Here is a 10,463-nt window from a genome sequence, read left to right on the forward strand (position 1 = left end):
GGGATCTATTTAGGGTTTGCTTGCTGGTCCATCTTGGTCGGGGTCTGTTTCTGCTCTTGGCTGCTGGGCTGGTATGTCGTGCCATTGCTGGTGCTCGAGGTTGCTTCACTCGTCTCTTTGAAGGTGATTATTTACTCTCGCCTAGCCTCCTCTATGTCTTTTGAGGTTGTTGGGTTCACGAAGAAAGTGTTCAGAGGGTGTAGCTCTTATAGCATATCACAGAGAAAGTGTGCAAAGGGCGTGGCTCTCGTAGGTTAGGCGATCTTGTGCAGATTTTATCGTCCGTGGTTTCTTTAGTTCAGGCACGGATGAACATCAAGATGCAGAAAATGAATATAGGCTTGACTTTGGTTTTATTAGGTGTCTTAAAATCGAGTTTGACTTTAGTTAAGGCAAGGATGAGCATCAGGATCTAATTGTGTTTGATTTACCTATTCAGTGAAGTTGAATCGGTGCTCTGGAGATGTCATGTCTAGGTTATTGCACACGGATAAGAGTTCTCATATTCCGTTACGATGATGGAGATATCCAGCATCTTTTAAAAATAATGTTACAATATTGGTTGGTTTTGGTTATCAATCCTGAATCAGAAACTTAGAAAATATAAAACATCTTCATCTGGTTGTATTTAAATATCTGCTTTATGGCAGCAGATGCTATATGCTGGGTTGATCTCCATCGCCTGTAGCTTTTAGATGTACTTTCTGTATAGGGTGTCTTCTCTTCGGGGTGGTTATCTGATGGTCGTCTTCTCTTGAGTCGGGTTGATATGCATTCAGGTTGCTGTGCATGTATACTATGATTAGTGGCTGGTTGTAGTAACTCGCGGATATTCATTGTTCTTTTATTCAATGTGTATCTTATCCTTTGCCTGACCATGTTACTGGTACATGGGTATAATGTAAGATGGTTTATGCACTTGAATGCCTGATGTTATGCTATGTAGGGTTATATCGGTCCTTCTTCTAATGTTATGCGTCTTGCTTCTTATTTGCCCAGCATTCCGGTATGACGTTGTCTGGTCATTGACATGGCACGTGCCCCAGTTGCGGCTCGTGGTCAAGGCGCGTTTGAAGCTGTCGCCGGGTTGGTAGGTGGTCGTGAGCGTGGCCGTGGGCGGGCTGCTGGTGGTCGTGGACGTGCCATCGGCCGTGGAGGTTCTAATACTGGGTGTGCCCCTGTTTCTGATTGTGTTGCTGGCCGTGTGGATGCTACTCGTCGGGTGCCTGTCGCTGGAGCCCAGCCTGTCGCCAGGCGTCGGGGTCCTGCTCGGTGGGTGCCTGCCGCTGGAGCCCAGCATGTTGCCGGGCGCCGGGGTGCTTCCTGGCCGGTGCCTGACGTTGGGGTCCAGCCTGTCGCCGGTCGTGGGGGTGCTGCTTGGCGGGTGCCTGCCACTGTAGACCAGCCTATCGCCAGGCGTGGGTGTGCTGCTCGGTGGGTGCCTGCCGCTGTAGACCAGCCTGTTGCCGGGCGTGGGGGTGCTGCTCGACCGGTGACTGGCACCGGCCGTGCTGTTGGACTTGGGGCTGCTGTCCCTGCTCGACGGGTGCCTGGCGCTGGGATTGCTAGGCATTACGTGCCGCGTCAGCCTATTGGGTTTCCTCCTCTCAGGCGTACATGTAAGTCTCTGTCCATAGTTTTTCTTCCTTGTTTTGTCTCTTAGGGTGCTCTACCAATTACTTCATTTCCGTGTTGTTTATGACGTGGTAGGTGATGGTTGGTTTCCTTATCTGAGCTTGGCCGTGGCGGCTGCAAATCGCAGAAAACGGAAAGGGTGCATTGAGTTTCGGCGTGCTCACTATGAAGGTGCGTGCGAGTTCTTAGTTTGTTGTTAGTTGTTGTCGTTTGGGTGTGTGGTGCCTTACCTGTTTCTACATGTTCTGTTAGAACGTGTTGCCGACGGCACCTTGCCGAAGGATTGGCATGGTTTCTCGGTTTATGTGAGCTCGGAGGTTACCGGGGTGGATCGCAACAAACGGAAAAGGCGTAAAGTGTCGATTAGACTGCGTCGTCCTGGACATGAAGGTGCATGGAATTCCTTGATTTCTTCTTGCTTTTGGTTGTTTCCACGTAGTCTCTTATTTGGTCGTACGTGTCTGGTTAGATGTTATTGTCAAAGGGTCTTTGCCGAAGGATTGGCAAGGTTTCTCGGTTGGATTTGCTGAGTCTCTTAAAGGTACCTACTAAAAAATCATTATTTCCCTGGTCATGTCATTGTTGTTTTTCCTTTACGCATGGTTTGTGCCTGATAGTCTTGTGCTTTGGTGGTTGTTAGCTTGCTATGCAGATAGGTCATACTGTGGCCCTCCAGATTTCTTATGCCGGTATTGTGGTGCCTCCTTCTGGTTTGCTGAGTGTTCCAAGTCCGGGTCATCCTGGACACAACGTAAGATGGTTTACAATCGCTGCTGTAAAGGCGCTAAGGTCTATATTCCTCCCTTTAAGGATCCCCAGGCCTATCTTCGGGAGCTCCTTCGATTCGATGGTACTTCTCGTGCTAAAAAAATCATCTGGGCTATACGTGAGTACAATTGTATGTTCGCTTTTACTTCGATGGGTGCTACCGTTGAACGCTCTTTTGGTGTCAGCCGTGGGCCTAAGATCTTCAAGATCAGTGGTCAAGTGTCTCATCGTATTGGTTCCCTGGTGCCCAGCGGTGATGATGCTCCTAAGTTTGCTGAGTTGTACATACATGACCCCGCTAATGAGATTAGACATAGGATGAATGCTTTAAATCCGGACAATAAACCTACTAGGGGAGTTGATGAGAGTATTGTGGTTAGCCTTAGAGATATGCTTAATGAGTCTAACCCATTGGTACAGACCTTTAGGGAGGCGAGTAAGATGATAGAGGATCGCGGTGATGAACCTATAGAGGATATCTCGATTCGTATTATAGGGCCTTCGGAGGGTGATAGTCCACAATTTAGCTTGCCTACAACTACTGGGCTTGCTGCTTTGGTTGTCGGTGGTGGGTTCACGTTAGAGGCGTCTTCCCGGGATATTGTTGTCCGCGGTCGTTCTGATGGTTTGCAGCAGATATCTTCTCTGAACACTGCGTTCATGCCTCTGCAATACCCGTTGCTTTTTCCTTATGGTGAGAGGGGGTTCCAGATTGATGTTCCTCACCTGATTGTTCCTGAAGAAGGTGATGATGATGGGGCTGTAGATCCTGATCCTGCACCTGGAAGTCCGTCTGTTGAGGCGTCTTCTTCGTATCCTTCTGGGGGTGGTGACTCGAACATGAATAGTCGGAATAGGATGACCATGCAAGATTACTATCGTTTTATGTGCCATTACAAAGGTGATCAGCCCAATCCATATATATGCTATGGTCTCCTCTCCTCCCAGTCCGTTGTTGATGCACGCGCGTGCATCGATGAGAGTAGACTGTGGTATATCATAAGAAATCAGGACATGTTCAGATCAGAGCATATGCAGGGTATTACCGATGCAGTAGGTGATGGGTGTGTAGATGGCGACGCTGTTGGAAAGAGGACCATTGTGCCCTCCAGTCACATGGGTGGTCGTCGTTATTTTAATGAGAACTTCCATGATGGCATTGCCATTTGTCGGGTGCATGGTGCACCAGACGTATTTACCACTTTCACTTGTAATCCCAAGTGGCCCGAGATCACCGCTGCATTAGAGCCAGGGCAGGCGCCTTCTGATAGGGCAGATGTTGTTGTTAGGGTCTATCACATGAAGCTTGCCGAGTACTTGGATGAGATCAAGTCAGGCCGGGCTTTTGGCCCCATTAAAGCTGGTACTATGTGCTGTTGTGCTTTGTGTGTGGTCGGTGTTTCTGACCGGCCTTTTATTTATTTTGCTTGCTGGTCTGGCTGACTTATCTTTTTTATTTCCTTTTCAGTCCTATATACTGTTGAGTTCCAGAAGCGTGGGCTGCCACACGCGCATATACTTGTCTGGCGGATAGGGGGCAACGGTGAGATTGGTGTTGAAAATATTAATTCATTAATATCTGCTGAGATACCTGATGCGTTGCTTGATCCTCTAGGGTATGCTTTAGTTTCCGAATTTATGATGCACGGTCCGTGTGGTGAAATGAACGATAAATGTGTCTGCATGAAAAAAGGTGTTTGTTCTAAATATTTTCCAAAGGATTTTAGAGATGCTACTGTCATTGATGATAACGGGTTTGTTTTATATCGACGTCGCGACGACGGTCGAAGGGTTTATAAAAATGGTCACTTTCTTGACAATAGACATGTTGTTCCTTATAATATGGCGATGCTCAAGAAATTTCAGGGTCATATAAATGTAGAGTGGTGTAATAAGACACAAGTGATGAAATACCTCTTCAAGTACGTCACCAAGGGTGCTGATTACTCTAAGGTCATGTTAGAAAGGTTAAAAAAATTGACTAAATCTGGTTGTCGTACAGTGGACGAGGTTCAGGAGTATTTGATATGTCGTTATATATGTGAGTATGATGCATTATGGCGCATATTTGGGTTTGAGATACACTTTAAAATGCCGTCGGTTCAAAGGCTCACTGTTCATATGCCTGGCATGAATACTGTCTACTATCGTGCTGGTGCTGACCTCATGAAAATTGTTGGTTCTGACTTCTTGCAAAAGACTATGCTTACCGAATGGTTTGTTGCGAATGAGATGTTCGAAGAAGCTCGGTCATTGACGTACTGTGATTTTCCAATTGCTTGGACATGGGATGTTAAAAGTAGGTCATGGCATCCAAGGGGTAGGGGTGAAAAGATTGGCCGCGTATATTATGTGCATCCTTTGAGTGGTGAATTATATTATTTACGCATGCTTTTGATGATTGTTAAGGGGGCTAGGTCTTTCGAAGATCTCCGAACGTATGCTGGTCGTCTTTATCACACCTTTAAAGAGGCTTGCGCTGCGCGTGGTTTATTAGGAGATGATAGTGAGTGGTACACAATGTTTGATGAAGCGGTTGTCTGGGGGTTTGGGCATCGGCTTAGGCAGTTGTTTGTGACCATGCTCATGCATTGTTCTATCAGGGATGAACTGGGTTTCTTTGAACGTTATTGTGTTAGCATGTACGATGATATCCAGTATAGGTTGCGTCACGCCCTGGGTAATCGAAATTATGTTGTTCCTCCTGAGAGACTAAGAGATATGCTTCTCGATGAGCTGGCCGACATTTTTTTGAAACACGGTTCTGATATAAGAAACTTTAATTTACCGCCCCGCTCTTGCGAAAGTGAACAATCTGATGATAATCGTCTAATCCGTGAGGAATTGTCTTATGATGCATGTGCTTTAGCAGAACAATCCTTAGTTATGTTCGATAGTTTAAATGAGGACCAGTTGTTTGCTTATAAGACGATTGTGGGGTGCGTACAGGCGGGGGAACCAGGCTTTTTTTTTGTCTCTGGGTACGGCGGTACTGGGAAGACTTACCTGTGGAGTGCAATATGTGCTTTCCTTAGGGGTGAGAGGAAGATAGTGCTTACTGTTGCATCGTCCGGCATTGCATCGCTGTTGTTGCCTGGTGGGAGGACTGCTCATTCTCGCTTTAAAATACCTATTCTTCTTGAGGATAATACACAATGTGATATTAAAAGAGGTTCTAGGCTTTGTAAGTTGATGATGGTATCTTCGCTTGTTATTTGGGACGAGGCGCTTATGACACACAGGAAATGCTTTGAGGCCGTAGATAGAACGTTGCGTGATGTCCTCTCTGTGGGTAATCCAGATCTTGTAGATGTTCCGTTCGGTGGAATAGTAATGGTCTTGGGTGGTGACCTTAGACAAATCTTACCGGTCGTCGAGGGAGGTACTAGGCCTCAGATTATTGATGCAGCGATCACAAATTCCCCACTGTGGCGCTCTGTTCGAAAATTGTCTCTTTCTATTAACATGCGCTTATTTGTCCCTGGGGCGGATATTCAGGCGCGGCAGGATGTTGCCTTGTTTAGCAGATGGGTTCTAGATCTGGGGGAGGGGAAGCTGCCTGTTACAAAGAGAGGTGATGATGTCGAGGCTTCTTGGATACAGATACCAGATGACCTCTTGGTTCGTACGACCGGTGACCCAATAGCTGCTATTGTTTCTTCTATCTATGGTGATTTTTTACTCAACTACCTAAACTCTGGCTACTTGCAAGAGAGAGCCATTTTAGCTCCTACCAACGACCATGCTGAGGATATTAATGACTATATTATTAAATTGGTTCCTACTGATAGCAGGGACTATTTAAGTGCTGATTCTATTGACGACTCTGCAGATTCTGTTAGAGACAAAGAAGTTTATTATCCAGTTGAGTACCTGAATGCAACTAAAATTATAAACTTCCCAAACCATAGGCTGACTCTTAAGGTTGGTGTTCCAATTATGCTTCTTAGAAACCTTAGCCTGGCAAATGGTTTGTGTAACGGTACCCGGCTGATCGTAAAAGAATTGGGCGACCGGCTTATCAAGGCTGTTATTGTGACCGGCTCCAATGTGGGTGATACCGCTTATATCCCTAGGATTGAGTTATTGGCGAAGAAAGGAAACACACCCTTTGTGCTTAGGCGACTCCAGTTTCCTGTTCGTTTGTGCTATGCCATGACAATCAATAAGAGCCAGGGACAGACCCTGTCTGCTGTTGGCATATATCTTAAGGGTCCTGTTTTTATGCACGGGCAGCTGTATGTGGCAGTGTCTCGTGTTACTTCAAGAGCTTCTTTGAAAATCCTTATATTAGATGCTAATGGCAACTGTGGTTCCGAGACCAAAAACATTGTTTTTCCTGAGGTCTTTCGGGCCGCAGGGATGGCCTAGGTTTGTATACGACGCCCGTCTTCATTTTGGTAGTCAGTTGCATGCTTTTGTGAGTTGGATGATATCTTGTTACATGGCATTTGGCGATGGCTGAATAAGTGTGTTCCGTATGGTGGGGTTGATATTTTGAGTGTTTGCATGTATTGGCGTGGCTTATGTCATACTGGTTTATTTAGTTTAACGGTGGTCGTGTGTTTTGGTGATGACCCTTTTGTTGTAGATGGCGATGGCTGGTCTGCAGTCTCTTGTTCTCGGGGACAGGAACTTGACCATCCGTGTGTATGTTTCGCGTTTGTGGCAGCACCGTGGAGACGCTGATGACGGTCCTATCAAACACAATGACATGGTCCTTTTGGATGCCCAGGTATATGATTTCTCCAGCCTCAGCGCCTGCATTGGTTGTAATTTTCTTCAGCCTTCTATGCTTGGTAATTGATGCATGTTGTTTCTTGGCAGGGCAACTACATCTATGCTGAGATTGGTGAGAAGCTTGTGCCTAAGTTTATGGGCAAACTGAAGGCAGGATGTGCATATGACATTTCACAGTTCTTGGTGTTCCTGAACAAACCTTGTTTCAAGCCTGTCTATGCGATACACATGATCAGGTTCAATAGGTTCAGTACGACCGATCCTAATACTGATCTAGAAGCTCAGTTTCAGGTTCAATAGGTTCAGTACGGCCGATCCTAATACTGATCCAGAAGCTCAGTTTCCCTTCTGCACCTACTGACTCACTAAACTGTCACGCCTCCCCGCACCTCTCGAGACACCTGAATTCTTCACATGTGTGTTGCCTACACGATCATTGTCTTCGTTTGTTTGTTGTGTGTGCCTGTAAGATATTTTCCTTTTCTCTGGTTGTCTAGATGTGCTCGGCGTTATCACTGGTGTATCCGATGCTGTTCAGCATCATAGCTCGAGCAGGAGCGAGCCTTCCACAAAGCGTTCTATCAGTATCATGGACCTAAGGTATGCCATCTTGCCCTGTCAGGTGCTTGTTGTTCGTGTTGTTGTCTCTATTAGCCTTCCATTGCTTTCAGTATATTTTGTGCAATGGGTGCCAGATAACTGTTGTGCTCTGGGGCGAACATGCTACAACCTTTCAGGGAGACTACATTATCGAGTTGGGCTCGACTGAACCAGTGGTTGCACTATTTGTTGGAACTCTGGTGAAGGCCTATGAAGGTAAGAACTCTTGTTAGGTTGACTAGATGGCTACTCTTTTGCCCATGTCTGTTTATGTGACGTGCTATGTCTTTGGTTGCGATCTGTAGGTCGAAGGGGTGTGAGCGGAAGTGCAGCGTGTCGGTGGTACATAAATGATGACACTTCTGAGATGATAGACTTCCATAAGAGGTACATGCTATCTGTTTATCTCCGTGCTAATCATGTGCTGTCATTTGCCTGATTTGGTCATATGCTTATGTTCTTGATCTTATTGCTAAAGGCTCCAGGGCAAGTTCTCTCCTGTAGAAAAGATTGTCCTCCAGGGACAGACAACAGCTATGCATTTGCCTTGACCGTATTGATCTACTGCCGCATGTATTTTTTTTTGATGAATGTGGGCGCGTTGGTTAGCGCGGCGGCGGCCATGGCCGAGCTCGAGCCTGGGTGCACCGGCGAGGGTACTAGGGGATTTCACCGTGATCTCCTCCTCGTCCGTCGGTCAGGTGATGGTCCTCGCGATCCCGTCTTGGCTCCTTCGAGGCGTTCTTCTGGCCGGTCCTCACTTCCCCTCTTTTCCTTTTTCATTAGTTGTCTTGCAGGTAGTTCGAGGGTGTGACCTCTTGGCCGTGCGGTTTGCTTGCCGTCACCTTGGCCACCGGCGTGCCGTTGAAGAGTGTATTGTTCTGGTCCCTTTCCTAGCCCTGTGCTACCTTTGCTGGTTCCTTACCTGCCCGATTCTGATGATTACCTAGGTCCATTTTTGCCTGTTTGGCGGAGATGTTATTAGGATTTGGTTTGCTGGTTAGTGACCAGTAGTGTTCTTCCTCTTGCAGCCAGTAGTGTTCTTCCTCTTGCAGCGGATATGTTGTGGCTCTTCGAGGATAGCTCACATTGCTTAGTTGCGCAGGTGACTGCCTTTTTTTGGATCCTACAGTTTTGGCATTATGTGGATTTATTTTGGCATTATATCCCATCTTGTTTCTATTGTTTTGGCAAAGTGTGTGTTTACTTTGGAATTACATGCTCATAGTATTTGTATAAGGATAAAATTTGTTTTGTCGTCACATTCTCATACTGTTTGTTTAAGGAACGGGTTCTCATGCATCTGTCTGTATATGTTTTAGCATCAGATGGGCTATTTTAGCATTTTTGGTTCATATTGAGAAATTGAGAACTATAACAAGCGTTGCTTATTTTTTTCACCCTGCATTTTGTAGAGAACTAGGAGATCTCATCTAACTATCTTGGCTGAGCTTGTTCAATTGACAAGGTATCTCTCTCATCCTGTATTATTTCCGATCATCTTTGAAAGTACAGTGTACCTAACGTCCTAACCAATGCCATCCTATTCGTATAGGCGGTGGTAACTTCAGAATTTCATGAATGAGAATATTGTTTATATTGTCAGAAGTTCACATCATGTGCCTTCCCTTCAGTTTTCACATGAAACTAATTTTTCTCCCATGTTTAGAATTTATACTTAAGTGTTGACCGACTCTTTATGTTCATTGCCTACTTTGAAATTATTTTTTTAAGAATGTCTTTTAATGGTGTTTGATCAATCTTATCAGTTAACCACACTACATGTTCTACATTCTTGCTTTGTTTGCTGGCTATGTTTCTTGGCTGGGTTGGTGTGCAGGATAATATGGGTGAATTAACAATCAAAAATGAAAAACGGTGCAGGGCTAGGGGCTAGACAGTGGTGAATTAACACACTATTAGTGACAAAGTAAAAAGAAACCGGTTCCGAGCATTCGGGTTGCAGGTTCTGAGGTGTGATCGTTGAGGTGGGGTAGCAAATATAGTTAGCAGTATTGTATCCTAACCTGGAGAACATCCATTTACTAATTTTGGGTCCGGACTTCTGTTAGTGAATTAGAAAATAGTGAGCCCCTGCTCTGAGGCCAAGGTACGCCAATGATCGTCCAAGGTACGTCAATGATCAAAAGAACACCTGAATGAAAAAAAGTTCTTCCATTTGCAGCGAACTTTCAGTAGATAGTGTCTCTATTTCTTTTACATGTGGATATTGTTGTTTCAAAGCAAATTTCACCATTAAGTTTTACCAGGTTTTGTTACCTATAATCTTTTTTATTAGGTTATTTTTTTGGTTTTACCAGGTTTTGTTACCTATAATCTGTTTTTATCAGTTTTTCTTGCTTATTCTCTCTAATCAGAAAAGGAGCCTGAAAATCTGCATTTACATTTGCAGATACGGCAGGAAAGTACAGCTTATCCAGAGACACCAATTGGGAGAGGTACAACATATGCATTTCAAAGAGAACTGGACTCTGCTATTTCTGATTTCACCAAGGTTGAAATTTTAAATTCAGAACTTCAGTGATGCTTACTGTTCTCTTTCCTTGACAATGTTTGCACAATATATATATTTTAGAGACAGTAAATATTTGTGCCTTGTGAGAATAGGTCTGCTGTCAAGTGACATCATGCAACATAGATTTAAAACGAAGATTAAAATATGTTTCTGTACAGCGACTACTGGATCGATAGTACAAAAT

The 10,463-nt window shown here is 45.0% G+C and overlaps 1 long non-coding RNA gene across 1 annotated transcript; it reads left to right on the top strand.

Moving 5' to 3' along the window:
* Window positions 1-8,792: 8,792 nt before the first annotated feature.
* Window positions 8,793-10,240, top strand: LOC123184626 (uncharacterized). The gene is made up of 3 exons (XR_006493002.1): window positions 8,793-8,848; window positions 9,159-9,211; window positions 10,157-10,240. It is a non-coding gene; the product is annotated as an uncharacterized lncRNA (long non-coding RNA).
* Window positions 10,241-10,463: the final 223 nt, after the last annotated feature.

This window comes from Triticum aestivum, chromosome 2A (genome assembly GCF_018294505.1).
Source record: "Triticum aestivum cultivar Chinese Spring chromosome 2A, IWGSC CS RefSeq v2.1, whole genome shotgun sequence".
NCBI lineage: Eukaryota > Viridiplantae > Streptophyta > Magnoliopsida > Poales > Poaceae > Triticum > Triticum aestivum.